This window comes from Notamacropus eugenii, chromosome 1 (genome assembly GCF_028372415.1).
Source record: "Notamacropus eugenii isolate mMacEug1 chromosome 1, mMacEug1.pri_v2, whole genome shotgun sequence".
In the NCBI taxonomy this organism is placed as follows: Eukaryota; Metazoa; Chordata; class Mammalia; order Diprotodontia; family Macropodidae; genus Notamacropus; species Notamacropus eugenii.
Window position 1 is genome coordinate 624,172,665 of NC_092872.1, and position 27,021 is coordinate 624,199,685.

Consider the following 27,021-nt stretch of genomic DNA (forward strand, 5'->3'; position numbering starts at 1 on the left):
AGAAGCTCCCTAACAACTGAAGTCAAGTATTTTATGCTTTCTGCAGTTATTTTAAATAGAATTTCTCTATCTCTTCCAACTATAACTTTTTGATAATATATAGAATGCTAATGATTTATGTTGATTAATTTTATATCCTGCAACTTTGCTGAAGTTGTTAATTGTTCAATTAATTTTTTAGTTTATTCTCTAGGGTGCATTAAGTATACCATCATATAATCTACAAAGAGTGATAGTTTTTGTTTCCACATTGTTTATTTTAATTCCTTTAGTTTCTTTTTTCTTGTATTATTGCCATACCTAGCATTTCTAGTACAATAATGAATAATAGTGTTGTTAATAGACATCCTTGCTTCACCCCTGATCTCAGTGGAAAGGCAGAAACCTTATCCCTGTTGCAGATAATGCTTACTGACAGTTTTAGATAGATAGTACTTATCATTTTAAAGAAAGCTTCAATTATTCCCTTTCTTTCTAGGGTTTTTAATAGGGATGAATGCTGTATTTTGTCAAAAGCTGTTTCTGCATCTATTGAGACAATCATACTTTTGTTAGATTTGTTTATTGATACTTTTCCTAATATTGAACCAGCCCTACCTTCCTGGTATAAATCCTTGGTCATAGTATGCAATTTTTCTTTGTGTAATATATTGTTACAATCTCCCTGCTAGTGTTTTATTTAAAATTTTTACATCCATACTCATTAGGGAAATTCATCTATAGTTTTATTTCTTTGTTTTTGCTCTTCTTGGCTTAGATATCAAAACCACATTTTTTTCATAAAAATAATTTATCAGGTCTCTTTCTTTGCCTATTTTCCCAAATATTTTATATAGTATTGGAATTAATTGTTCTTTAAATGTTTGGTAGAATTCATTTGTAAATTAATCTGGTCCTGGAGATTTTTTTTTAGGAATCTCATTTATGGCTTGTTTATTTTCCTTTTCTAAGATAGGGTTATTTAAGCATTCTATTTCCTCTTCTGTTAATGTGGGCAATTAATTTTTTTAAATTTTCATCCATTTCATTTAAATTGTCATATTTATGGGCATATAATTGGTCATGATTGTGAAATTTTCAATGTGAGCATTTATACCTCAGAAATCAAAGCCCTACAAATCAGGACTTGATTTATTGTTTTACAGATTTCTAAACAAGAAAGTGAGAGAGATAATGCTAATAACACAAATTAAATGCAAAAGTGTATTGTATGTACATTTTTTTTTTCCAGATCTCTGATTGTTAGACATTGATCAGCAACCCTTAATTTGAAGAGCTATCCTATGGAAGGGGAACTTGACTTGTTTTAAATGGCCCAAGAGGGCAGAACTAGGAGTGATGGATTGAAGTTACAGAGAAATCACCTTTGATTCAATTTAAAGAGAAACTTCATAACAACTGAAGCCATCCAGAAGTGTGTAAGCAGTGCATTTCCTTTTCCTGGCTCTCTTTAAGAAAAGGCCGAGGCATCAAGTTTTAGAGATGTTGTGGAGAAGATTCCTATTCCTGAGTGGATGCTGTGCAACACGTGGTGTGATCTTAGGGGAAAAACATTCCCATCAGATACTGAGAAGATATTGAAATCTAGATCAAAGTACTGAGAACAGTTGGTTTTCATTGTGACTGTATGTTCCTCACTTTAGGAAACACAATTTTTTAAAAGAGATGATTATAAAATGAATTTTAAAAAAACTATATTTTTAGATGCATTCAAAGAATCTAGTTAAAAGAATTATTCAATGAATTGTTTTGAAAAGCAAAGAACTGTTTCATTAAATTTAAAAAATATATTTATATGCATATACCACCCCATCTAGATTCATGTTTTAGATTTGCTTAAAGATACTTATACATCTGTTGCCCCAACTGTGTGCATGTATGGATTGTGATATAAGGTAGAGAAACCATTCAGCCTCCCAAATATTTCTGATGATAGACATTGAGAGTTGGATTTTGGGGCAGCGAGGTGGAACAGTGGATACAGTACTAGGCCTTAAAGTCAGGAAGACATCTTCCTGAGTTCAAATCTCAGACAATTACTAGCTGTGCGACTCTGAATAAGTCACTTCACCCTTCCTCATCTGTAAAATAATGAAATGGCAAAATCACTCCAGTATCTTTGCCAAGAAAACTCCAAAAAAGTTTCATAAAGACTTGGACATGACTGAACAACAACAGCTTATTCCCCCATGGGCCACATCTCAGCTATCTTCCCTGGAACTTTATCCCATCCCTAGGTTGAGGTAGGGGAAGATACTAGGTCTGAGTTCTGTCCTATCAAATGAACCTATTAAATACAGTTCAGCAGCAAATGAAAAAATACGTGGAAAGCAAATAGAGGGAGTGACGCAAGGGCCTAGCAAAAATCTCCACATACTTTTAAAAGGTAGGATGGCCATCTGGCCTGGCAGATACACTCATTTTACATTTCCACTGGTACATGACTGACATCATTTACCATTAAGTTCTATTTGAATAAAATGGCAGTAGACATTTAGGTAATATTACAGAGCAATAAATGTTTAAGAGCCTTAGGGGTATGAGCTTTCCAAATGTAGTCTAGATCCAGACGCTAAAAATACTGCTAATATACATTAACCTTTTTCAAACTTTTGCACAAATAATGGAGGTTCTCCCCCCACCCTCCACATACCCCATGTTCATCCACCCTTTCCTTTCTCACTCTGAATTGCTTAAGAGTTTCCTGGTTACAATTTTCCCTCCTTTTCCCCGCTTTTTAACTGTGCTGGATAGAAGAAGCATGAGGAAAATGTAGTTAAAATTCAAAATGCTTCCCCTTTATCATTACCATGAATCAACACAATAAATGAGCCCCTTCAGAGCACGGTAATAAGAATTTGATAAATCATCAGCCAAAAATTAACTAGATGTCAAAACAATCTTTGGGAAGTGTGATGGATTAGGGGTGATAGCAGCAATTAATCTCCCAGCATGACTTCACGGGAGAGACACAACTAGTGAGATGGATAGAGGAGGGGACTGAGGCCCTGCAAGGTCAGGACACTGCAGAAAGGAGAAAGGGAGCAAGTAGTGAGAGAAGAGAAGGGGGAGAGAGGGGAAGAAAAGAGAAAGGGAGTAAGAGAGAGAGATGGAGAAAAGGATGGAGGGAAGAGAGAGAGAGAGAGAGAGAGAGAGAGAGAGAGAGAGAGAGAATTCAACTGAGTCTGCAGTACCCAGGCATCCAGCAGCTGAGCTAGAGGTCAGTTACATGCCTTTGAAAAGCTTTCTGTATCCAGCTGCTCTGTCTGATGAGGCAAGCATTTTTCCGCCTGTGCTAATAAATGCCACAAGCCAGCTCATGGGGCTCAACACATGGCAAGGGTGAGCAAGCAGGAGACCAAAGAGCTCTTAATTTAGGGAGGTGGGTATCTCTTTGTAAACAAAAGCAAGCAAAGAAGGAGACCCAGGAGGAACCTCATAGGGGGTGGGGGAGAGGAAGGGACAGGTAAGAGAAAGGAAAAGAAGATTCAAGGCTAGGAAAAAAAAAAGATGAGGGAGCCTTCTCCTCCTTCTTTAAGCCCCCACCCCTTTCTCTGTCTACCTCATAAAGTCCAAACTATTTGAGTTTTGCTCTAGATGTGCTGTGGCGAAGCAATGTGACTACTAAGAGACTTCAATTGAGCAAGCCTGGAGAAAGGGTATGCTGAGCAGAGGAGATTGGGCCAGGAGTGGGATGGGGTGGGGGTGAAGATAGACTGTAAGTCATACATTTCTCCATCTTTGAGGTGGGACTGATTCTTGCATTTTCTTCTTCACAGGAGAGTTTATGATACTGGAAGAAATAGCCTCTGGGAAAGGGGTTGGGGGAAAAGCCCAGGAAGGTAGAGAGGCATGGTGGGAAGGCTCCTTCTCTCCCCAGTTTTCACTCCAGTGATAAGGTCTAGGATCTTGAGGCTGTGCCTCATCTCCCCCACACTCCCTAATGAGGGCCTCCAGGGTAGAAAAAGTAGTCCTATGAGCTTAGTGCTGAGCAGACAGGCTGAACTGATGGGGAGAGGATGAGATATGCTGGAGGGAAAGAAGAGAGATTTGCAGGAAGCTAGATCTGAGCAAATTATCCAGGAAAGACAAATGAAGGGAGAAAAGTAGAAAATATTTCATTCTAATAGGAAATCAATTAAAATTGTAGGATTTCTGACCCTAGACATCATATTCCACTCAATTAAACAAATACTAAGTGCCTACTCTGTGCAAAAATATAAGAGGCAGCATGTCATTATGGATAGACAGTAGTCTTCAGAGTCATGAAAATCTGGGTTCAAGAGCCACCTCTAATACACACTGGATGTGTGACCTTGGGCAAGTCACTTCACCTCTTTGTGCTCTAGGTAACTCTAAGAATATAATTTGCTGAGAAAGTGTTGTCTTGGATTGATGGATGAAATTTCCTCACCTGGGAGTTTTTTATATGAATGAAATAATAAGATTAGTCCCTATGCCCATCTATAAGGCACTGTGCTACGTGCTTAGAATATAAGAACAAAAACAAAAAAGAGAAGATTAAAGAAGTTGCATCCTGGGGTGGTGGTGATGGTGGTGTAACATACACCATTGTTAAGTCTAGTGGTGGTATGATGCTAACCTGGTGAACGGAACTTATCAGTTATTCTTATTTACCCCCTAAAATTTATGTGTGGGGGCTACTCTTTCTTTGAAGCATGGTATCTAGCCACTCCTTCATCTCCTCCCTTCTGGGAAGGAATTTTTCCCTCCAATCAAGTCCAGGAAAGATGACTCACTCACTGCCTAGGAGTCTAGGATAAGGAATCTCTCTTTGCTCTGAGAAATTGTAAAAACGAATCAATAATTTTCTTCTCAGCCCCAAATTCCCTGTCAGAAATAGTGTTTTGCAAAACATCCAAGTTTAAAATTTTTTCTCCACCTAAGCTTCATCAAATGTTCCTTTTCCACTGCATTTTTATTCAGTGGTCAGCAGTTTTTATCACAATTTCTGGCAAGAGAAAAGATAAGTAATATGTTAAGTAAAATTTTATGATATCAAAATGTCTTCAGTACTCTAGAATAATGAACAGAAAGGTGTCTTCTAAGACAAAGAGGAATAAAAGGGAAGGAGGGGATTGAATGACCACTAGTCTAGTCTTGGGAGTCCTGACTGGTTCTAGGAAGGGAGCACCTGCTGTATGTCTCTGACTCATGCTGTAATAATACTATCTTGACATTAGGAGTTCAGAACAAATAACTCATGGCAGTTATTTGCTACCCCCCCCTACCCCTGCCACTCCTAGCTTCTTTTCTCCCATTCAGCTTGGCTTTTCTAAGCTTCTGTTTCATAATACTATCTTTTTTAACCTATATCTATTTTTAACTTTTTTAATTAAAATTTTGAGTCCCAACTTTTATCCCTCCCACTCCTCAGCCTGCCCTGAGATGGTAAGCAAACAGATATAGGTTGCACATGAACAGTTATGTAAAATATTTCCATATTAGTCATTTTGTACAAGCAGACTCAAATAAAAGAATAAACATGAAAGAAGTGAAAAATAGCATGATTCAGTTAGTATTCAATTAATATCAGTTCTTTCTCTAGAGTCAGATAGTATTACTAAGAATAGCTAAGTCATTCACTTCATGGAACAATATTGCTGTTACTGTGTACAGTGTTCTCCTGGTTCTGTTCACTTCACTATGCATCAGTTCATGTAATTCTTTCCAGATTTTTCTGAAATCATCCTGCTTGTCATTTCTTATAATACAATAATATTCACTTACAACCCTATACAATATCTTGTTTAGCCATTCCTCAATTGATGGGCATTCCTTTGATTTCAAATTCTTAGCCACTAAATAAAGAGCTGTTATAAATATTTTTGTACAAATAGGTCCTTTTCCATTTTTATTTGGATATCTTTGGGATATAGACCTAACAGTGGTATTGCTGGATCAAAGAGTAGCACAGTTTTATACTCCTTTGAGCATAGTTCCCAATTGCTCTCCAGAATAGTTGGATCAGTTCACAACTCCACCAATAATGCATTAGTATCCTAGTTTCCCCACATATCCCCTGACAGCCAAAATTTTTCTTTTTTCTTGTATTAGCCAATCTGATAGGTGTGAGATAGTACCTCAGAATTGTTTTAATGTACATTTTTATCTGATAATAGTGATTTAAAGTATTTTTATGGTTATAGATAACTTGTTTTGTTTGTCTGAAAACTACCTTTTCATACCCTTTGACCATTTATCAATTGAGGAATGACTTGTATTTTTATAAATTGAACTCAGTTCTTTGTGTGTGTGTGTCCTTTGTTGTTGAAAAAGACCATGCCATCAGAGAAATGATGACATGACTTGCACTTGACTTTGTTTTGAGTGAGGGAGAGTTGTATAGGTCACCAGCTTCACTTCTCCTCCAGAGCCATCTGAATCCAGTGACAAGATATTCATTAGGATGACTGGAGATGACCAAAGATGAGGCAATTGGAGTTAACTGACTTGCCCAAGGTCACACAGCTAGTGATTGTCAAGTATCTGAGGTGATATTTGAACTCAGGTCCTTCTGACTCCTGTACTAGTGCTCTATCCACTGCACCACCTAGCTGCCCAAATCAGTTCTTTATATAATTCATAAATGAGGCCTTTATCAGAAATACTTGTTGCAAAAGATTTCTCCCAGTTTTTTGTTTTCCTTATTATTTTGGTTGCATTGGTTTCATTTGTGCAAAACTGTTTTAGTTTTATATAATCATAATGATCTATTTTACATTTTGTAATGCTCTCTATATCTTTTTTGGCCTTAAATTCTTCCCTTATCCATAAATCTACAGATAAACTATTCCATGCTTTCTTAATTAGCTTATGGTATCACCCTTTATGTGTAAATCATATACCCATTTTGAACTTCTCTTGGTATACAGAGTGAGATGCTAGCCTATACCTAATTTCTGCCATAACGTTTTCCATTTTTTCCAGAAGTTTTTGTCAAATAATGAGTTTCTGTTTCAAAAGTTTCTGTTTCTGGATCTTTGTGTTTATCATATACTAGATTACTATGGTCATTTACTCTAATATAGTTAGTACCTAATCTATTCTACTGATCCATTACTCTATTTCTCAGCCAGTACCAGATTGTTTTGATAATTGCCTCTTTATAATGCAATTTAAGTTCTAGTATAGAATTTTTCATTGATTCCCTTGATAATCTTGAGCCTTTGTTCTTCCAGATGAACTTTGTTATTATTTTTTCTTAGCTCTTAAGATAATTTTTGATAGTTTGATTGGGATGGCACCAAAAAACAAATTAATTTAGGTAGAATTGTCATTTTTATTATATTGGCTTACCCTATCCATGAGCTATTAATATTTTTCCCATTCTTTAGATCTGACTTTATTTGTGTGCAAAGTGTTTTATAGTTCTGATCATGTAGTTCTTTGGCTTATCTTGGTCAAATATTTGGATTCCAAAATATTTTATATTGTCTACAGTTATTTTAAATGGAATTTATCTTTCTGTCTTTTGCTGCTAGGCTTTGTTAGTAATGTTTAGAAATGATGATTATTTATGTGAGTTTATTTTGTATCCAGAAACTTTGCTAAAGTTGTTAATACTTTCCAAGAGTTTTTTTTAGTTGATCCTATAGGTATAACAACATGTCATTTGCAAAGACTAATAATTTTGTTTCCTTCTTGACCATTCCAATTCCATTAATTTCTTTTTCTTCTCTTATTTCTATAGTTAACATTTCTAGTACAATATTAAATAAAAGAGGTGCTAATGGGTATCCCTGCTTTACCCCTGATGGTATCAAGAAGACTTCTAGCCTATCCTCATTACAGATAATGCTTGCTGATAGTTTTAGATAAATTTTACTTACTATTTTGAAGTAAACATCATTTGTCTGCTTGCTAGTGCTTTGAATACGATGGGTGTCATATTTTTTCAAAGACTTTTTTCTTCATCTATTGAGATAATCATATTATTTCTGGCAGTTTTGTTACTGACATGCTTAATTATACTGAGAGTTTTCCTAATATTGAACCAGTTCTGTATTCCTAGTATAAATTCCACCTGGTCATTGTATATAATCCTTGTGATATATTGCTATAATCTTTCTTGGATTTTATTTAAATTTTTTCAACAATGTTCATTAGGGAAATTGGTCTATAATTTTCTTTGTTTTGGCTCTTCCAGGTGTGAGTATCAGCCCTATATTTGTGTTGTAAAAGAAATTTAGTAAGACTCTTTCATCACCTATTTTTCCAAATAGTTTATGTAGCATTGGGATTAAATGTTCTTTAAATGTTTGGTAGAATTCAAAGCCATCTGGTCCTGGGGATTTTTTCTTAGGAACTTCAATGATGGCTTGTTCAATTTTTTCCCCTAAGATTGAATTAAGCATTTTATTTCTCTTTTGAAAATCTGGGTAATTTATGTTCTTGTAGATACCCATCCATTTCATTTAGATTGTCAAATTTATTGGCATATAATTGAATGAAATAGTTTCTAACAATTGTCATGATTTCCTCTTCTTTGGTGGTGAATTCACCCCTTTCATTTTTGATACTAGTAATTTGTTTTTCTCCTTTCCCTTTTCAAATCAAATTAATAAATGTTTCATATGTTTTATTGTTTTCTTTTATAAAACCAGCTTCTAGTTTTGTTTACTAGTTCAATGGTTTTCTTACTTTCAGTTTTATTAATCTCTCCTTTGAGTTTCATGATTTCCAATTTGGTGTTTAATTGGGGAGTTTAAAATTTGTTCATTTTCTAATTTTTTTAGTTGTAATTCATTGATCTGCTTTTCCCCTATCTTATTGATGTAGCAATTAAAAATACAAATTTTTCTGTAAATACTCCTTTGGCTGCATCCCATATATTTTGATATGTCCTCATTATCGTCATTTTCTTTAAAGAAATTATCAATTGTTTCTATAATTTGTTCTTTGACCCACTTGTTTTATAGAATTTGATATTTAATTTCCAGTTAATTTCAGTCTCTCTTTACACTGTTTATTATTGAATGTAATTTTTATTGCATTATGATCTGAAAAGGATGAATTTACTATTTCTGCTTTTCTGCATTGTAAGAGTGAAGATTTTTTGTCTTAATATATGGTCGTGTGTGTGTGTGTGTGTGTGTGTGCGTGTGTGTGTATGTGTAAAGGTTCCATGTACTGCTGAGAAAAAGGTATATTTTTTCCCATTCTCATTGTGTTCCCCAGAGATTCCTCATATCCAACTTTTCCAGAATTTTATTCACCTCCTTAAATTCTTCTTTGTTTTGTGGTTAGATTTATCTAGTTCTGATAGGGGAAAGTTGAGATCCCCAATAGTATAGTTTTTCTTTCTTCCTCCCTCCCTCCCTTCCTTCCTTCCTTCCTTCCTTCCTTCCTTCCTTCCTTCCTTCCTTCCTTCCTTCCTTCCTTCCTTCCTTTCTTCCTTCCTTCCTTCCTTCCTTCCTTCCTTCCTTCCTTCCTTCCTTCCTTCCTTCCTTCCTTCCTTCCTTCCTTCCTTTTCTTCCTTCCTTCCTTCCCTTTCTTTCTTTCTTCCTTCCTTCCTTCCTTCCTTCCTTCCTTCCTTCCTTCCTTCCTTCCTTCCTTCCTTCCTTCCTTCCTTCCTTCCTTTTCTTCCTTCCTTCCTTCCCTTTCTTTCTTTCTTCCTTCCTTCCTTCCTTCCTTCCTTCCTTCCTTCCTTCTTCCTTCCTTCCTTCCTTCCTTCCTTCCTTCCTTCCTTCCTTCCTTCCTTCCTTCCTTTCTTTCTTTCTTTCTTTCTTTCTTTCTTTCTTTCTTTCTTTCTTTCTTTCTTTCTTTTTCTTTTTCCTCCTGTAACTCATTTGAATTCTCCAGAAATTTAGATGCTATACCATTTAGTCTATATATGTTTAGTATTGGTATGAGTTCATTATCTATGGTACCTTTCAGCAAGATATACCTTTCTTCTATATCTCTTTTAGTTAGAGTTTTTACTTGTACTTTGTCTGAGATTATGATTGTTATCCCTGTGTTCTTTGCTTCAACTGAAGCATATTAGATTCTGCCCAAGCCCTTACCTTTACTCTGTGTGAATCTCTCTGTTTCAAATGTGTTTCTTGTAAACAACATATTATAGGATTCTGATTTTTAATCTGTTCTGTTATCTGCTTCCATTTTATAGGTGAATTCATTCCATTCAGATTTACCTTTATGATTACTAACTATGTATTTCCCTCCATGCAATTTTTCATTGTTTATATCTCCCACCTTTCCCCCAACCTTCCCCTCCTCACAAGTGTTCTAGTTCTTATCACCATCTTGCCCAATATACCCACCTTTTCATCAGTCTCCCCCTCCCCCTTCTATGATCCCCATTCCTTTTTACTTCCTTATATGGTAAGACAGATTTTTTATATCCAACTGAGTGTGTATGTTATTCCATCTTTGAGCCATTGTGATGAGAGTAAGTTTGAAGCTTTGATCACCACCACCTTCCATCTTCCCTTTCTTTATAATATCTTTTTCACATGGGATAATTTACCCTATTTCACATGGGATAATTTCACATGTCAAAGACATGCCTCTTTCACATGGAATAATTTACCCTATTTAATCTCCCCCTTTCTTCTTCCAGCAAAATTTTCTTTCTTACCCCTTTGTTTATTGGGGTATCATCCCATCAAAGTCACCTTATATCCATACTCTCTGTCTGCATATTCTTCATATTCTACATATCTTCAAATTGTTCTTATAATAATAAAGTTGTTAAGAGTTAACCAATATTATCTTACCATACAGAAATATAAACAATTTAACCTTATTGAATTTCTTATGTTTTCTCTTTCTTGTTTCTTTTTTACCTTTTAGTGTTTCCCTTGAGTCTTGCATTTGGAAGTCATTTTTTTTTTTTATTCAGCACTGGTCTTTTAATTTAATTAGAAATTCTTGAAAGTCCCTTATTCCATTAAATATCATTTTTCCCCCTGAAAGATTATATTCAGTTTTGCTGGGTAGGTGATTCTTGGTTATAATCCTAACTCCTTTGCCTTCTGCTATATCATATTCCAAGTCCTCTGATTCTTTAATGTGGAAGCTGCTAAATCTTATGTAGTTCTGACTGTAGCTCCTTGATATGATATTTTTTTTTTCTTTTTGAATGCTGGCAATACTTTCTCCTTGATCTGTGAGTCCTGGAATTTGGCTATGGTATTCCTGGGAGTTTACATTTTGAGATCTCTTTCAGACAGCTATTGGTGGATTCTTTACATTTCTATTTTGTCTTCTGGTTCTAGTATATCAGGGGAGTTTTCTTTTATAAATTTTTGAAAGGTGTTGTCCAGGCATTTTTTTTAAAAATCATGGTTTTTGGATAGTCTAATAATGCTTATATTTTCTCTCCTGGATCTATTTTTGAGGTTAGTTGTTTTTCCAATGAAAAATTTCACATTTTCTTCTATTTTATTTTTTTACCTTTTAAAATTTTGTTTTATTGTATCTTAATATCTCATAGAGTCATTAGTTTCCACTTGTTCAGTTCTAATTTTTAAGGAATTATTTTCTTCAGTGAGCTTTTGTACTTCCTTTTCCATGTGGTCAATTCTACTTTTTAGGTAGATATTTTCCTTGGCAAATTTTTGTATATATTTCCCCAAGTTATTGACTCTTTTTTCCCCATGAGTTTCTTGTATCACTCTCATTTCTTTTCCCAGTTTTTTTTCTTTTACTTCTCTAATTTGTATTTTAAAATCCTTTTTTAGTTCTTCCAGAATTTTTTTTTGTGACTAAGGCCAAATTACATTTTTCATTCAGGCTGCATATGTAGCAATTTTGAAACTATTGTCCTTTTTAAAGTTTTTGCCTTGATCCTCCCTATCACCATAGTAACTTTCTATAGTTAAGTTCTTTTTCTTTTTTTGTTCACTTTCTACCTTTTTAGTGAATTGGAGTTTTTATATGAGAGTTGGCCTCTGTTCCTACACTGTCCCAAGCTTTTTGTGCTAGGACTCTGGGTCTTACTTCTGGCTTTCACTGGGCTTCAGACCTTAACTACTTCCTTTCACTGAAGGGTAGGCATCCTTTCTGGCTTGTACTGGGGTACCTGGGTGTGGGGTTTAGCAGCTGACCTGTCCTTGCTGGGGTCTTGAAGCTGGGTTGCTGTGGTAACAGTCTTTCTGGTAGCTAGTCCTGAAGGAGGGATCTTGTTGCTGGTCAGCCCCAGGGGTGGGGCCCTGCTTCTGGGTTGCTATGGAAACAGGATCTCTGTGCTGGTAAGCCCCTAGTACATGGGATCACTACTGGCTAGCCTTGGGGTAGGGCTTCACTGTTGGTTAGCAATGGGTTGAAGACCATGTTGGTGGCTTATGCTGATGTGGGGTTACTGGAGTAGGGCCTTGCTGCTCTGCACAGACTGCTCACTTGCCTAAGGGGATTGCTGGTTAGCAGGAGGGTAGGCATAGCTGCTAGATTTCCGTAGACTTGGAGCCTTACTGCAGGCACTCTGATGTAAGGCTAGCTGCTGTTGCTCTTGGACCTTGTTCCCCTCCCACCCTGCTGGTAAGCTGCAGCTTCTCTACTCCTAGATCTATTCTGAGGCAGTTTTCTAGTTTTTTGGAGGGGAATTTTGGAGGGCTTCAGAGATTCCTTCCTCACCCTGCCATCTTGGCACTGGAAGTATATGATGCTTTTTTGCTGCCACATAATCCTTTACCATGGGAGGAGCTAGTTTGTCAATCTAGTTAAGGACTCAGCAGTCACAGGTTAAGGGTAAAATCCCCAGGGGGATAGAAGAGTGAGAGTATCCTGGGAGACTTTCAGAGTACTGACTCTAGACTCTGACAATCTGAGTTCAAATCCTAACTATGTGACCTTGGGCAGGATACTTTCCTGTGAGTTGGTTTCCTCATCTGTAAAATGAGAATTGGAATTGATAGCTTCTAAGACTCTTTCTAGGTCTAGAACTATAATTTATGATCATATGGGCAACCAGCTCCAACATCTTGATCTCCTTGGCAATACTATAACAGTGCTACATAACAGTGAAGGGTCTGATCCAAAGACAGGCTGGGAAAAAGAACTGTGAGTTAATCTGAAGGAAGAGATCACAGATAGCTAGAGAGTGGTGGCTGGTGGGGAAAAGCAAGGGAAGCAGGGAGGAGTAGAGATCAGGGAAAGCTTTAAAGAAAGGGTATCACCTGAGCTGAGACTTGAAGGGAGGTAAAGGAAGGATTTTGAAAGGCAGAGTGGAAGAGGAATGGATATATAGATGGATCCTGTAGTGGAAGAAAGAGATGACATGATGTATTGGTAGTATGACTGACAGCCTGATTTGGATGGATTGTAGAGAAGAATATTGTGAAAAATTCTTGGAAAGGTAGGGTGGAACCAGATTATGGATGAAGGGTCTTATATGTCAGGATAAGGTAAATCTCTTAAACCACTCCCATACCAGGGGGAAAAACAAAAATATACAAACAAAAAATTCTGAGGTCCAACCTTTGCCACCAACTCAAAATTGATTTCTTTCATAGGAAGGACACTTATCTCTGAGTTTCCAGACTCCTTGAAGACATATGGGAAGTTTTACTCATCTAAATTTCATGGCAGAGACCCTCACCCTAAATTGCTCCAAATGACTGTCAGTCTGGTGGGTTTGGCCAGTATACTGCCCCTTTCTCCTTGACTTCTGAGTTGCATAACTGATAGACGTTGTTGCTATACTTTCTCTGGACAAAGCTCTCTGTTCTGAGTGCTGATGTATTTGGGTATGATGCTTCTGTTCTCAGTGGTTAGAGGCTACAGACTCAGAGGTTACATGGCTAATGGGCTTAGGCCTGCACTCCTGTCTTCTTGTTCTGTTCCAATGTGCACAGCTCAGCATTTGTGTTTCCAACAGAGTCTCCCACAGTTCTGCTGTAAATACACACACATATATATGTATAGACTATCAGAGCAAGGAAGGGACTTAGCAGGGCTTCTACTTGCCTCTTCTGAAAGGCCAGATGTCAAGAATAAATCTAATTTCCCTACTTGTTATTAGATTGTAAGCCTCATGAAGATAACTAGAGCACACAATCATTGACATTGGTCCCCAGCTTCTTAGGGTATTTCTCTGTACTCTGTGAGTATTTGAGAAATACTTTCTAACAGACTGAGTGGACAAATTAACTAATGGGTTGGATAAGAGGCAATGCAGGCTACCGGAAGGAACATTAAAGGGTTTCTCAGGATTGATGAGTTAAAATCTGTAGTTCTGTTCTAGACATGCTGTGTGACTTGCTGTGTGCCTCAGGTCCTGTGTCTATAAAAGGCAGAGTATAACATCTACCCCCAACTGTTCTCTTCATGGATTTGTTGAAAGGATGAAGTAGATGATGCATTTTAAACTGCTTTAAGGTTTCTCTACAAAAGGTACACTATGGAAATAAGGCGTTATTACATACGCTAATGCAGGAGCATATCAGCCAATAACTGAAGTCAATGTGGAGCAACCTTAGCGTTGCTCCTCTGGCAGACCAAGTCTAAATACTTGGAAAGACTATGATGCAAGGCATGTTTTTTTCTCATCATTTCCTCTTTCTTACTATTCTTTGGATTTCACCACTGGTGATTTTTGTAAAATGGTATGTTCCCAGATTTGTTGAATAGGCCACTGGTGTGAGGCCATGGAACTTAATAGGTTATGAATCATAGGATCTTAGAATCTTAGAGTTGGAAGGGATCTCAGAGGTCATCTAATTAAGTCTGAACAGGAATTCCCAGTACAACATCTCTGACAAATGGTCACCTACTCTCTTCTTGAAGGCTTCCAACACTGGGAAATTTATCCACTTCCTGAAACAGCCTCTTCCACTCTTAGGCATATCTAATTTATATTGGGCTCAGCTTTGCCTCTTTAAAGAGAATTTCCACCCATTTTTCTACTCTGGGATTAAATAAAAGAAACTTAATCCCTTTCCCACATGCCAGCTCTTTAAATATTGGAAGGAAACTATCCCCATCTCCTGCCCCACCAAATGCCCTTTTAATGTTCCTCAGAGAAGCATAGACTGTTAAAGCTAAAAGGGACCTTAGAAATTAGCCAGTTCAATTCATTCATTCAACAATTGTACAAGTGAAAATAAATTGAATCCCAGAACAATGAACCTGTACAAAGGCACTCAGGTAGACAGTAGCAGAACCAGGACTAAGTCCCCCTGACTATGGAACCAGTGTTCTTTCCTCTACTATATGCTGTTTCCAAATTCAGGAACTGCGGATTATAATACTTGTTCTAGCTAACTCAAAGATTATAGCAAGCAAGATGTAATAGTTGCACAATTAATTCTACCAAACTCCAAAGCTGTACTCCTGCAACTCTCCTAAAACCCCCAAGCCCCCAAAACTATTTTCCCTCTGGTATTTGATGAGTGGTTGGATCTGAGTACAAAATTCTTTAATATTTCTGACTTAAAAAAAAAGCATCATGTGACATCAGAAACATCAGTGTATACAAGAACAACTAAGTACAAATCCCCAAAAATACTATTTCCTGTTTCCTGTAGTCTTAGTTCACGTCTTCCTATTGGTGCCTTCTGTTGTCTTGAAGAAGTACAGTAATACCATCTCATCTGTCCTTAATCTAATAACATAGTAATAACACACAAATCATCTTAGTTGAGTACAGATACTGACTGGGACCAACCCACCTTGATAGGGGATATTGTGGAAGTATCATTGATTGCTGATCTATGATGGCTTTCCTCAACTAGAAATACAGAGCTAGACTAATGAAGCCATGGTTTTGTTATAAATTCTTGTATAGGACAATTAGCTTTGGTCTCCCAATGGCTAGAGTATATAATACCTCAGACTATGGCTCATTGACTTATAAATTGGTGCTCTTGGTTACCAAGAGAACCAGGTAAAAGAGCATGGATTACTTGTTTTCCATGCTTGCAATACATTCCCTTCTCACCACCACTTCTTCAAATTCCTTGCTTCCTTCTAAGTCTAGCTCATAGACCCCTTTCTACAAGATGGGGCACAGTTGATTAGAGAACTGCGCTTGGAGCCAGGAAGACTAGAGTGCAAATCTAGCCTCAGACATGTACTGTGTAACCTTGAACAAGTCACTTAACCTCTATCTGTCTGATTCCTTCAACTGTGAAAGGGAGATAATAATAATACCTACTTCTGAATGTTCTTGTGAGGATCAAATGAGATATTTGTTAAGTGTTTAGCACAGTGATTACATATAGTAGGCACTTAATAAATGTTTCCCTTCTCCCCTCTCTCCCCCTCCCATCCCCCACCTCCTTTCCTCCTTCCCTCCCTTCCTCCCCCTTCCCCCTCCTCTTTTCTTCCTCCCTCCCTCCCTTCCTTCCTTCCTTCCTTCCTTCCTCCCTCCCTCCCTCCCTCCCTCCCTCCCTCCCTCCCTTCCTTCCTTCCTTCCTTCCTTCCTTCCTTCCTTCCTTCCTTCCTTCCTTCCTTCCTCACTTCCTTCTTTCCACATACTCCCATTCCTTACTTGGAGTCATCTCATTATTTACTTTGTCTTTTGCACTTATATGTATATGTGCTCTCCTTTTCCTACCTCTCCCTTTTATTCTTCCAAAGATGTAAGCTCCTAGAGTACAACAACTGTTTTGTTATTGTTTTTGTTTTGTCACTGCCTGTTATGTTAATACTTGAAGTTTATTGATTGATTTTTGATGGCTGTATGAGAATTTCATTTCCTTGCCTGGATTTTGTCCTTTGAGAACAGAGATTGGAAGTATCACAGCTCACTCTCAGACAATGCTTCATCATTGGTGAATGATGAATATCTTAATTCTTATCACTTAATCACTTAGTTACTTAATTGATTACTGAATCTCAATTTCCTAGTCTATAAAATGAGGATTATAATACTTGTTCTAGCTAACTCAAAGATTATAGCAAGGAAAGCACTTTGCAGATTTCAAACATCTTGGTAATTTGAGCTGTTGCTATTAATACTGGTAAATGAGTACAAATCTATCACCACTATTGGTGCACATCTTACCAGCAGTAAATCATTAACAATATTATTTTCAGAGAACAGATCTATAAAGGTCCACCTTTAATTTTACCTGAATCCGATTAAATTCATTGCTAGTTTTTTTCAGTATTTTTCAAAGCACAAGTCAGAACTAAATTCTTGCTACATTTTAAAATGAAAGAATTGGAGACCCACTTTAGAGCATAACTCTTTCAAGTCCAACATTAGGATTTCCCATAGTTTTCACTTTTCTGGAGGTGGGAAGATGGGGAGGGTTGGCACGAAAGGGACATCATAGCATTTTTCCAATTCTGGAAAACTGAAAAAAGGAGAGAATTAGAAGGCTTCAAAGATATTTCCAGATATCAATTCACAAAATATCCCATAAAAATCTAGTTTAAATATGACTCCAAAATATCTTGCTTTCTATCTTTAAAAGTGCTAGTCAAGTAAAGACTGTGTGAAAAATGATTATTAATAGCCAGTATCTTGGGGGAGATTCGGAGGTTCTCTCCTTTTTCTAAATTCCTCACTTTAAAAAGTTCCTTTTTTTTGAAGTTTATTACTAATAATGAGATTGAGATAATGAGACTCTCCTGATGTTGGTCAGACCCCACCCAATTGTGCAAGGGATTTATTAATCTAGTGTAGGGAAGCCCATTGCATTCTATTCCAGCTTGAGTGAAGACAAATCCTTTTGTCCATAGCCAAAGGCTGGGGGTGGTCTGAGCAGAGATAATTTTTCTGTGCAAGGGCCACTCTCAGCCCCATTGATCACCTACTGTTTGGAAGGGTATATAACTGTGAGCCCTGCCCCATGATTGCTTTTGGTCTAGGAGAGAAGGCCAAATGACTATCACGTGGTTAATAATCTGTTGACTTTATTAATAAAATGATTATATTACCCAGAAACTATATCTCTCTAACCTTTTTAAACTTTGTAACTGGTAGTAATGATTGTAATAAGTATTTATATTGTTATTTAAGCCCTCATATCTCTATACACACACATATATGTATATATACATACATATAAACATACCTACATATATACATATTCATTGTATATGTGTGTGACTCCATACGATGAATATGTATATATGTAGATAGATAGATATACATACATACATACATACCTATATACACATATACACATATGCCCTCTACATATAAACACACATATATACACATACTTACAACTTGTAGTACCTACCTCATTGTAGTTGATTTGAGGGTTAATGAGATAGCAAGTCTAAGGTGAATTGAAATTTGGTGGCCATTAGCAAGAGTAAGTTTCTTTGGAATTGGTAAATCAACTCCTCTCTGCTTGATAGCTTGATGACCTTATGACCTTATTTTTGCTTGGAATTAGGGGGTTAGTCCAGATAATCTTTCTGTGCCTCTTCCAGATCTTATAGGTCATTTTTAATAGGTTATATTTTAAACAGAGAATACTGGAAGTAACAACAGCATTGCAAAGATGATGATCAGAGGATCTGGAACCTCAGTAGCTTATCCATTAGATACCTTAGGCATACTCATCTAAAATGGAACCCAAACACTTAAAGACAAAAAAAAAAAAGGAAGTGACCAAGCCATGATAAAGAATTCTAAACCCTGATGGTACTAACTAGTAGCTCATGAAAGAAAACAGTCACTTTAAAAATGAAACAAAATGGGGGCAGAGCCAAGATGCCTGAGTAGAAAAATGCATATACTCTAGCCCTTCCCCTACAGCCCACAAAATACCTGTAAAAAAGGCTCTCAACAAAGTCTAGAGCAGCAGAAGCCACAGAACAGAGCAAAAGATGTTTCTAATGAAAGGAAAGGTCCGTCTCATGGGACGCTGAACAGAGCAGAGCACAGCCCTGGCCACATGGCACTGGGAGGAAAAGGACCTGAACAGACCTCTGGACAAAGTTCCTAGCAGGGATGGTCCCAAATACCTCAACCCACAAGTGACAAAGAAAGCTCCAAAGGTCAGTGGGGGAAGGCTTTCCCAGCTGAGCGAGAGGGAGCAGGGTTTCTCCAGCAATAGCCCCAGGCAACGGCAGAGGCAGTGACAGCAAACTGTAGGCAGCTACAGAGGCTGGGAAGCAACCTGGATTCATTGTTCAGACAGCTCAGCTTAAAGCCTCTGGCAGTAGGGAGCAACTGATCTAAATCCTAGCCCTGAGTGATGGCCCCACCCCTACCCAAAGCCCAGGGAAACTAAGCAGCTGAGTCTAATCTCTTGACAAAGGATTTAGAGGTCAAGTAACTGGCTGGGAAAATGCCCAAAAAAGGGAAAAAAAATAAGACCATAGAAGGTTACTTTCTTGGTGAACAGGTGTCTCCTCCCATCCTTTCAGATGAGGAAGAACAAGGCTTACTGTCACAGGAAGTTAAGACCCCTGCCTCCAGGGCCTCCAAAGTAAACTTAAACTTGGCTCAGGCAATAGAAGAACTTGAAAAGAGTTAGCAGCTTGCTAAAAGAGAATCAAAAAAATGCTGAGGAAAATAACACCTTTAAAAAGAGGTTAACTCAGCTAGAAAAAGACGTTGAAAAAACCAATGAGGAGAAGGAGGCTTTTAAAAGCAGACTTAGCCAAATGGAGGAGAAGGTTCAATAGCTCACTGAACAAAACAGTTCTCTGAAAGAGAGAATTGAGTTCAGGGAAATGAATGACTATGAGATGAATCAAACAGTTAGAAAACAAAACCAAAAGTTTGAAAAAATAGAAGATATGTGAAACATCTCATTGGAGAAACAACTGACCTGGAAAATAGATCCAGGAGAGACAATTTTAAAATTATGGGACTACCTGAAAGCCACGATCAAAAAAAAGAGGCTAGACATTATCTTCCATGAAATTATCAAGGAAAACTGTCCTGATATTCTAGAACCAGAGGGCAAAATAAATATTAAAAGAATCTACCAATCACCTCCTGAAAGAGACCTGAAAAGAGAAATTTCTAGGAATAGTGTGGCCAAATTTCAGAGTTCCAAGATCAAGGAGAAAATATTACAAGTAGCTAGAAAGAAACAATTCGAGTTTTGTGGAAATGCAATCAGGATAACACAGGATCTGGCAGCTTCGACATTAAGGGATCAAAGGGCTTGGAATAGGATATTCCAGAAGTCACAGGAACTGTGATTAAAACTAAGTATCACCTACCCAGCAAAACTGAGTATAATACTTCCAAGGGAATAAACGGTCATTCAGTAATATAGAGGACTTTTAAGCATTCATGTTGAAAAGACCAGAACTATACAGAAAATTTGACTTTCAAACACAAGAATCAAGAGAAGCTTGAAAAGGTAAACAGGAAAGAGAAATCATAAAAGACTTTCTAAAGCTGAACTGTTTACATTCCTACATGGAAAGAAAATATTTATAACTCTTAAGCATTTTCTTAGTATTTGGGTAGGTGGAGGGATTTTATACACACCCTCTCACACACACACAGAGTACAGGCTATGTTGAATCAGAAGAGATGATATCCACAAAAAAAGATATAAAATAAAAATTAAGGGGTGAGGGAGGAAAATACTGGGAGGAGAAAGGGAGAAATGGAAAGGGGCAGGCTATAACTCATAAAAGAGATAAAGAAAAATCTTGTTCAATGGAGGAGAAAAAGGAGAAGGGGAGAGAGGGAAGGTGAAGCAACTCTCTTCACATATAGCTTGAGGAGGGAATCACATGCTCACTAAATTTGGTATGAAAATCTATCTTAGACTACAGGAAAGTAGTGGAGGAGGCAACAAGTGGGGTGAGGAGATTGATAGAAGGGAAGGCAAATGGGAGAAGGGAGTAGCTAGAAATAAGCACTTTTGGGAAGGGACAAGGTCAAATGAGGAAATAAAAAAATAAGAGGGAATAGAGTAGGACAGAGGACAATATAGTTAGTATTACACAACGTGATTATTATGGAAGGCTTTTGCAAAATGACACGTATATAGCCTATATTGAATTGCTTGCCTTCTCAGTGGGGATGAGTAGAGAGGGAGGGAGGGAAAGAAGGTGGAATTCTAAGTATTAGAAATAAATGTTGAGAATTATTATTGCATATAACCGGGAAATAAGAAACACAGGTAATGAGGTATAGATATTTATCTTGCCCTACAAGAAAAAATAGAAGATGGGGATAAGGAAAGGGTGGGGTATTCTAGAAGGGAGGGCTCATTGAAGGAAAGGATAATCAGAATGTAAGGTATTAGGGGGTGGGAGGAGGGGAGAGATGGGGAGAAAATTTGAACATGTTATAAAGTGATGTAAAATCAATTAGTATTAAAACAATTGACTGAATTAATTGCTGAGACTAAGTCTGGGAAATATATTTTAGTCTGTCTCCTAGAGGCAGGTAACTGCGTAAAATTTGGCATTGATGGAAAAGTTAAGGTTTTAATGGTTAATTTGATTTTATGATTGTTATTTAAGCAGGAACTAGAACAGGTATAGAAAGGCATGTAAGCCACTTAAGACTTGCCTCAAAAGATGTTCCTTAGCCAATGTGAAATTATAGTCATATCTGAAACCTGGTTATTGGATGTTGCTATTTTAAGATGCTATGGGACTATTAAGTGACTGTTCTTCTGAGTCTAACTCCAGGTATGCATAGCAACAAAGCCTGTCTGAGCCTCCAATCCATGATGCCAGTAACCCTGTGAGATGCTGGTATGAACTGAAAAAGATGATCTCATGGGAAGGGTAAGAAAATGGCTGTTCAGCCTGGGTTGAGGTAGAATTCTCCTGACTTAATTTTTCCACTGACACCTGGCAGACTCTAATCCTCACTGAATGCAAGTTGACAATCTACTCTTGCCTGGAACTGACTTGAAGTTGGGGAGATATTGCTGCTTTGCAATGTCTCTACTCTTAGTGGCAATTTCCTATAGTCAAAAGGTTTGTAAGCTTAATACCAGATCTATTAAATTATAGATTGTTGGTAGGGGAACATCCAAGGTCAAGTCTAAAATTAAACTATTAGGCTTAGGACTTTAGACCAACAACAATAAGTTAGGGTCCTTTAATTCTTAGTAATAGTGTGGAGACAATGAGGTCAAGGGCTTATGAAGTTAGCATACATAGTTATTATTTGTGTCTTGGTTAATGTTAAAAAAAATCCATTTGTGGTCTATTTTGTAAATGTTTTAAAAGAAATATCACTTGACCAAAAGTTGGAATTGTGTTATATGAACTGTGTTAAAAATGAAAAATACAAATTATTTACATGAAAGTAAAAAAAAATGAAACAAAATGAAACTGGGGACACCTTATAGCCATGGATTAGGGCAAGAGGAAGAAGTGATTAACAAAAAGTTGGGGAATACCAATTAAGTCATTTCTGGTAAGATATTCCTGAACTGTCCATTGTTGTATTCACCAAATCCAAAAGCAAATATATTTATTAAGTGCATTGCTTGGGCAGGGAACATACAGAGGTTGTTGACAGTAGATTGTGAATTGGTCTTGGTGTCAGGAAGGTCCAAGTTCAAATCCTACTGCAAATACTAATGGCATGACCCCAGACAAGTCATTTAATATCTCTGTACTTTGGTTCTCAGTTTCCAAATTTGTAAAAAGACAGATAGGATTTGATGTCCTTTAAGGTCCCTCCCAGTTCTATGACTCTAATAAGTCATTTAACCCTGAGGCCCCAGATAAATCCACAAGAACAGAAATAACAAAACAGTTTGTAATTAGCATGGAGGAAGTGTGCTTCACTCACTGTGAGTTCCCTACACTAATGAAATTGCAGTTCTGTACCAAAAGAAAAAAAAATACAAGATTCTGTCCAAGACAGTGAAGATTTAACAACAAAAACAATGTAATTCTTGTTGCCTTTGTAGAGTTTCAATCCTACTGGAAGATTCTCTGAGCTCCAGTCAAGTACTTCCTACCAATGTGACTTGTCAAGATATTTAACCTTTCTTAGGCTATTTCCTCATTTGTAGAGGAAGGGACTGGGCTAGATTTTTTTTTTAGGTTCCTTCTGGTTCTTAGTTTATGGTCTAATGATCTATCAATGAGGTATGAAAAAAAGTTTATGAGTAAGGTACATGTGACAATAAACATGACACTTTGATCATAGAATTTCCAGTGTGACACATGCAATTTTTCATGTATTCTCAAATAGGCAGGGAAGAAATGCTCCCAATGAATTCATTCTAATGACTCCTCCTTCTCCTCCCCCTTAGCCTCCTCTTCCCTTCTCTCTTCTTGTTCCTACCTGTGGCAAATTAGCTTCATTAGTTGGTTAGGACATGGTGCTAATGAGGTTAAGATCTGTAGTTCAGTCTCCAGCTGTGCCAACAACTTTGCTCTATTTTGTGACCATCACTTTCATCTCTAACCCTGACCAGATGTCCAGCAAATAAGTATTAGACATGGAGGATAAGGGTGGGAGGAGGAAAGGAGAAGAGGGGTTTAGATGAAAAAATGTGCATGGATCAGAGCAAATCTGTCACTGCTATAAGATATATATCTTGAACTTCATACCTCGCTAGAAATGAGTCTATAACTTTGGTCCTACTTGTTTCTACTCTCACCTATCTAATCAGATGATAAATCTCATTGATTTTAATCTCAGCAATTATTCTGTAATTTCCCTCCTTACCAATCCCATTGGCATCACCCTAATCTTTACCCTTGTTACCTCTGACCTGGTGTATTGCCAGGATTTCCTAATCAGTTTCCTCCTCTATGAAATTCTACCTCTAATCAATTTTTTCACACTGATCCTAGATTGATCTTCCTAAAACACAGGTTTTGTCATGTCATACAGTTGCTCCAAAGCTCTCAGTGGCTCCCCTTGACCTACTTAATACAATCCAAATTCCTTAGTCTGGCATGTAAGTTTCTCCATAATTTGGCTCAGTGCATATTTCCAGCCTTACTTCACAGAACTCCTTTATATTGGGTTTCAGTCAAACTGTAATGCTTGTCATATTTGGAGCATGTTCATTTCTTATAAGATCTCCAGTACCTGAATGTTTTACCTGTTCTTCCCTTCTTATATATATTGAAATCTTTTCCTTGGAATTTATCCTCTCTGAAGATAACTGAATGTTCAGAGGCAAAGGGTTTTGATATAGAGTCTACTAAACTTGAAAGTGAAGAAATTCCAGTTTAAACTTAGATATTGACACTAATAAACTGTGTGACCCTGGGCAAGCCACTTCGCTCCTCTGACCTTCAGTTTCTTCATCTGTAAATCAGGAGTAGTGAGCCAAGATGGCAGAGAAAGGGCAGCAACCCCCTTGAGCTCTCCCCAAAACCCTTCTGAGCACCTTTAAATAATGCCATATACAAATTCCCAGAGCAACAGAGCCCACAAAATGACAGAATGAAATAATTTTCTAGCCAAAGACAACTTAGAAGATCAGCAGGAAAGATCTGACACACTGGGGTGAAAAGTGGAGCACAATCCAGCATAGGCTATGCCAGAACAAACTGGGCCCCAGCAAACTAGGAGCAGACCTTGGGAACCTCTGAATCTGCAGTGACAGTGACTGCTTCTGGAACTCTCAGCGCACAGACTGTAAGGGGGTCAAACAACTGATCAGAAAGAAATTGCAGGGTCTATTTGCTGGCACTGAGGCAGGACTCTTGCTTTGCCCACACTTGTGTCCAGGTCACAGTCCTGTGTAACACTCTCAGGGCAAAGAGCTATACTAGCACACCAAAACTTGCAGGTCACAGTAGAGTTGACACCCTTGTCACAGTTTCAGGTCAGAAAAGAATATTTGTGGTCACTTACAGACAAGAACACGGCCAAGAGAGGAGTAAACACACCTCTCCTTAGTTCATACCACCTTGGAAGAATTGAAAACTTCCAGGTCCCTAGAAGTATTTCTGAAAACAGCTACATAAACCCTTGAAGCTTGGGACAGTGCTCCCTCTACCATGAAAGTAGAATATCATTTTCACAGTAAAAAGTCAAGAAATTGAATGGAAAAAATGAGCAAATAACAGAAAAAAATATTCTGACCATAGAAAGTTACTATGGGGACAAGGAATATCAAAACACACATTCAGAAGAAGATGATGAAGTCAAGCCTCCTACATCCAAAACCTCCAAGAAAAATGTGAGTTTTCAGAGCCAAATGGTTTTGGAATGGTTTAAAAGGATTTTGGAAATTAAATGAGAGATGGAAGAAAAGTTGGGAAGAGAAGTGAAAATGATGAAAGAAAGTCATAAAAAAAGAGTCAACAGCTTGGTAAAGGAGACACAAAAAAATACTGAAGAAAGTAACACCTTAAAAAATAGACTAGGCAAAATGGTAAAAGAGGTACAAAAATAATGAAGAGAAAAATGAATTGAAAAGTAGAATTTGCCAAATGGAAAAAGAAGCAGAAAAATTTACTAAAGAAAAACTTCTTAAAATGTAGAATTGGACAAATGGAAAAGAAAATACGAAAGCTCACTGAAGATAATAATTCCTTAAAAATCAGAACTTAGCAAATGGAAGCCAATGACTTTATGAGAAGTCAAGAAACAATGAAACAAAACCGAAAGAGTGAAGAAGAGACAATGTGAAATATCTCATTGGAAAAATAACTGACTTGGAAAATATATCCAGGAGAGATAATTCAAAAGTTATTGGACTACCTGAAAACCATGATCAAAAGAGACCTAGACATCATGTTTTAAGAAATTATGGAACAGGGTCCAGAGGCAGCTGGGAAGGGTCAGAAGAGAAGATGGGAAGTGAGGGGGTGGGGTAGGTGAGCCGGCTTTGGCCCCTCTCCTTCCTCCATCTCTCTCCCCACCCCTGGCCATTTCTACCCCTGCCTGCCTCGACCTAGGATCATACACCTTCTACTAGTCACCTTTTGTCAGTAAGTGGGAAAATAGCACCTGAATAGCAAAGAAACCATGGCCTTGAAACAGATTTCCAGCAACAAGTGCTTTAGAAGGGTTTCAGAACGTTTATGAGCATGACAGTATGGAACTAAAATATAAAATGAAATTTGGAATCTACTTACCATCAAAGGCAGAAACTGAAAAATGTCCTGCACTTTACTGGCTGTCTGGTTTAACTTGTACGGAACAAAATTTTATCACAAAAGCTGGTTATCACCAAGCTGCAGCAGAGCATGGCCTCATTGTTGTTGCACCAGATACCAGTCCATGTGGCTGTAATATAAAAGGAGAAGATGCAGCTGGGACTTTGGTACTGGTGCTGGTTTTTACGTAAATGCCACTGAAGAACCTTGGAAAACCAACTATAGGATGTACTCTTATGTAATAGATGAGCTGCCAAGCTGATAAATGCCAATTTTCCAACTGACCCAAAGATATCTAATTTTGGCCATTCTATGGGAGGCCATGGAGCTCTGATTTGTGCTCTGAAGGATGCTGGAAAATACAAATCTATGTCAGCATTCTCTCCAATCTGCAATCCAATCCAATGCTCTGTCCTTGGGGAAAAAAAGCCTTCAGTGGATATTTAGGACCAGATCAAAGTAAGTGGGAGGCGTATGATGCTACTTATCTTGTGAAATCTTATCCAGATTCTCAATTGGACATATTAGCTGATCAAGGCAAAGATGACCAGTTCCTTAAAGATGGGCAATTACTTCCTGACAACTTTATAGCTGCCTGTGCAGAACGGAAAATTTCAGTTGTTTTTCAATTGTAAGAGGGATATGATCATAACTACTACTTCATAGCAACTTTTGTTAGTGATCACATCAGACATCATGCAAAATACTTGAATGCGTAAAGCTGTATATACAAATAATCTCATAGTTATAAAAGTTATCATGTAAACTGAACTTTTGAAAAGAATCATGCATGAAAAATTACTGCCTGTGAACATTTGCTTCTAATTTTTATAAAAAGCTTGCCACCTTCTGAATGAATATATAAAATCAAGCAATTAGATTCCTTTTTGTTCCCTCATAGATACTCTGATAGTAGACATATAATCTATGGGCAGTTTGAAATCCTTGCAAAATTAAGTTTAAAGGATCACAGAATATGTAAATGATTACAGTTGACTATAAAGAATACAGTGATTTAGATGTATTTGGAGACATAACAATAAGTGGTTGGTCATTGGGTGTATCAGTTCATAGAGAATT

At 37.4% G+C, this 27,021-nt stretch overlaps 1 long non-coding RNA gene and 1 pseudogene across 1 annotated transcript in view; both read left to right on the forward strand.

Annotated features, from left to right (window-relative positions):
* LOC140527978 (uncharacterized) overlaps positions 1 to 1,812 on the forward strand; it is a 111,516-nt gene extending 109,704 nt beyond the window's left edge. Inside the window, exon 2 of the long non-coding RNA XR_011975003.1 lies at positions 1,232 to 1,812. This is a non-coding gene — a long non-coding RNA (uncharacterized lncRNA). The remainder of the gene's footprint in view (positions 1 to 1,231) is intronic.
* Positions 1,813 to 25,810: 23,998 nt separating this feature from the next.
* LOC140527983 (S-formylglutathione hydrolase pseudogene) lies at positions 25,811 to 26,660 on the forward strand (annotated as a pseudogene).
* The last annotated feature ends 361 nt before the right edge of the window (positions 26,661 to 27,021 follow it).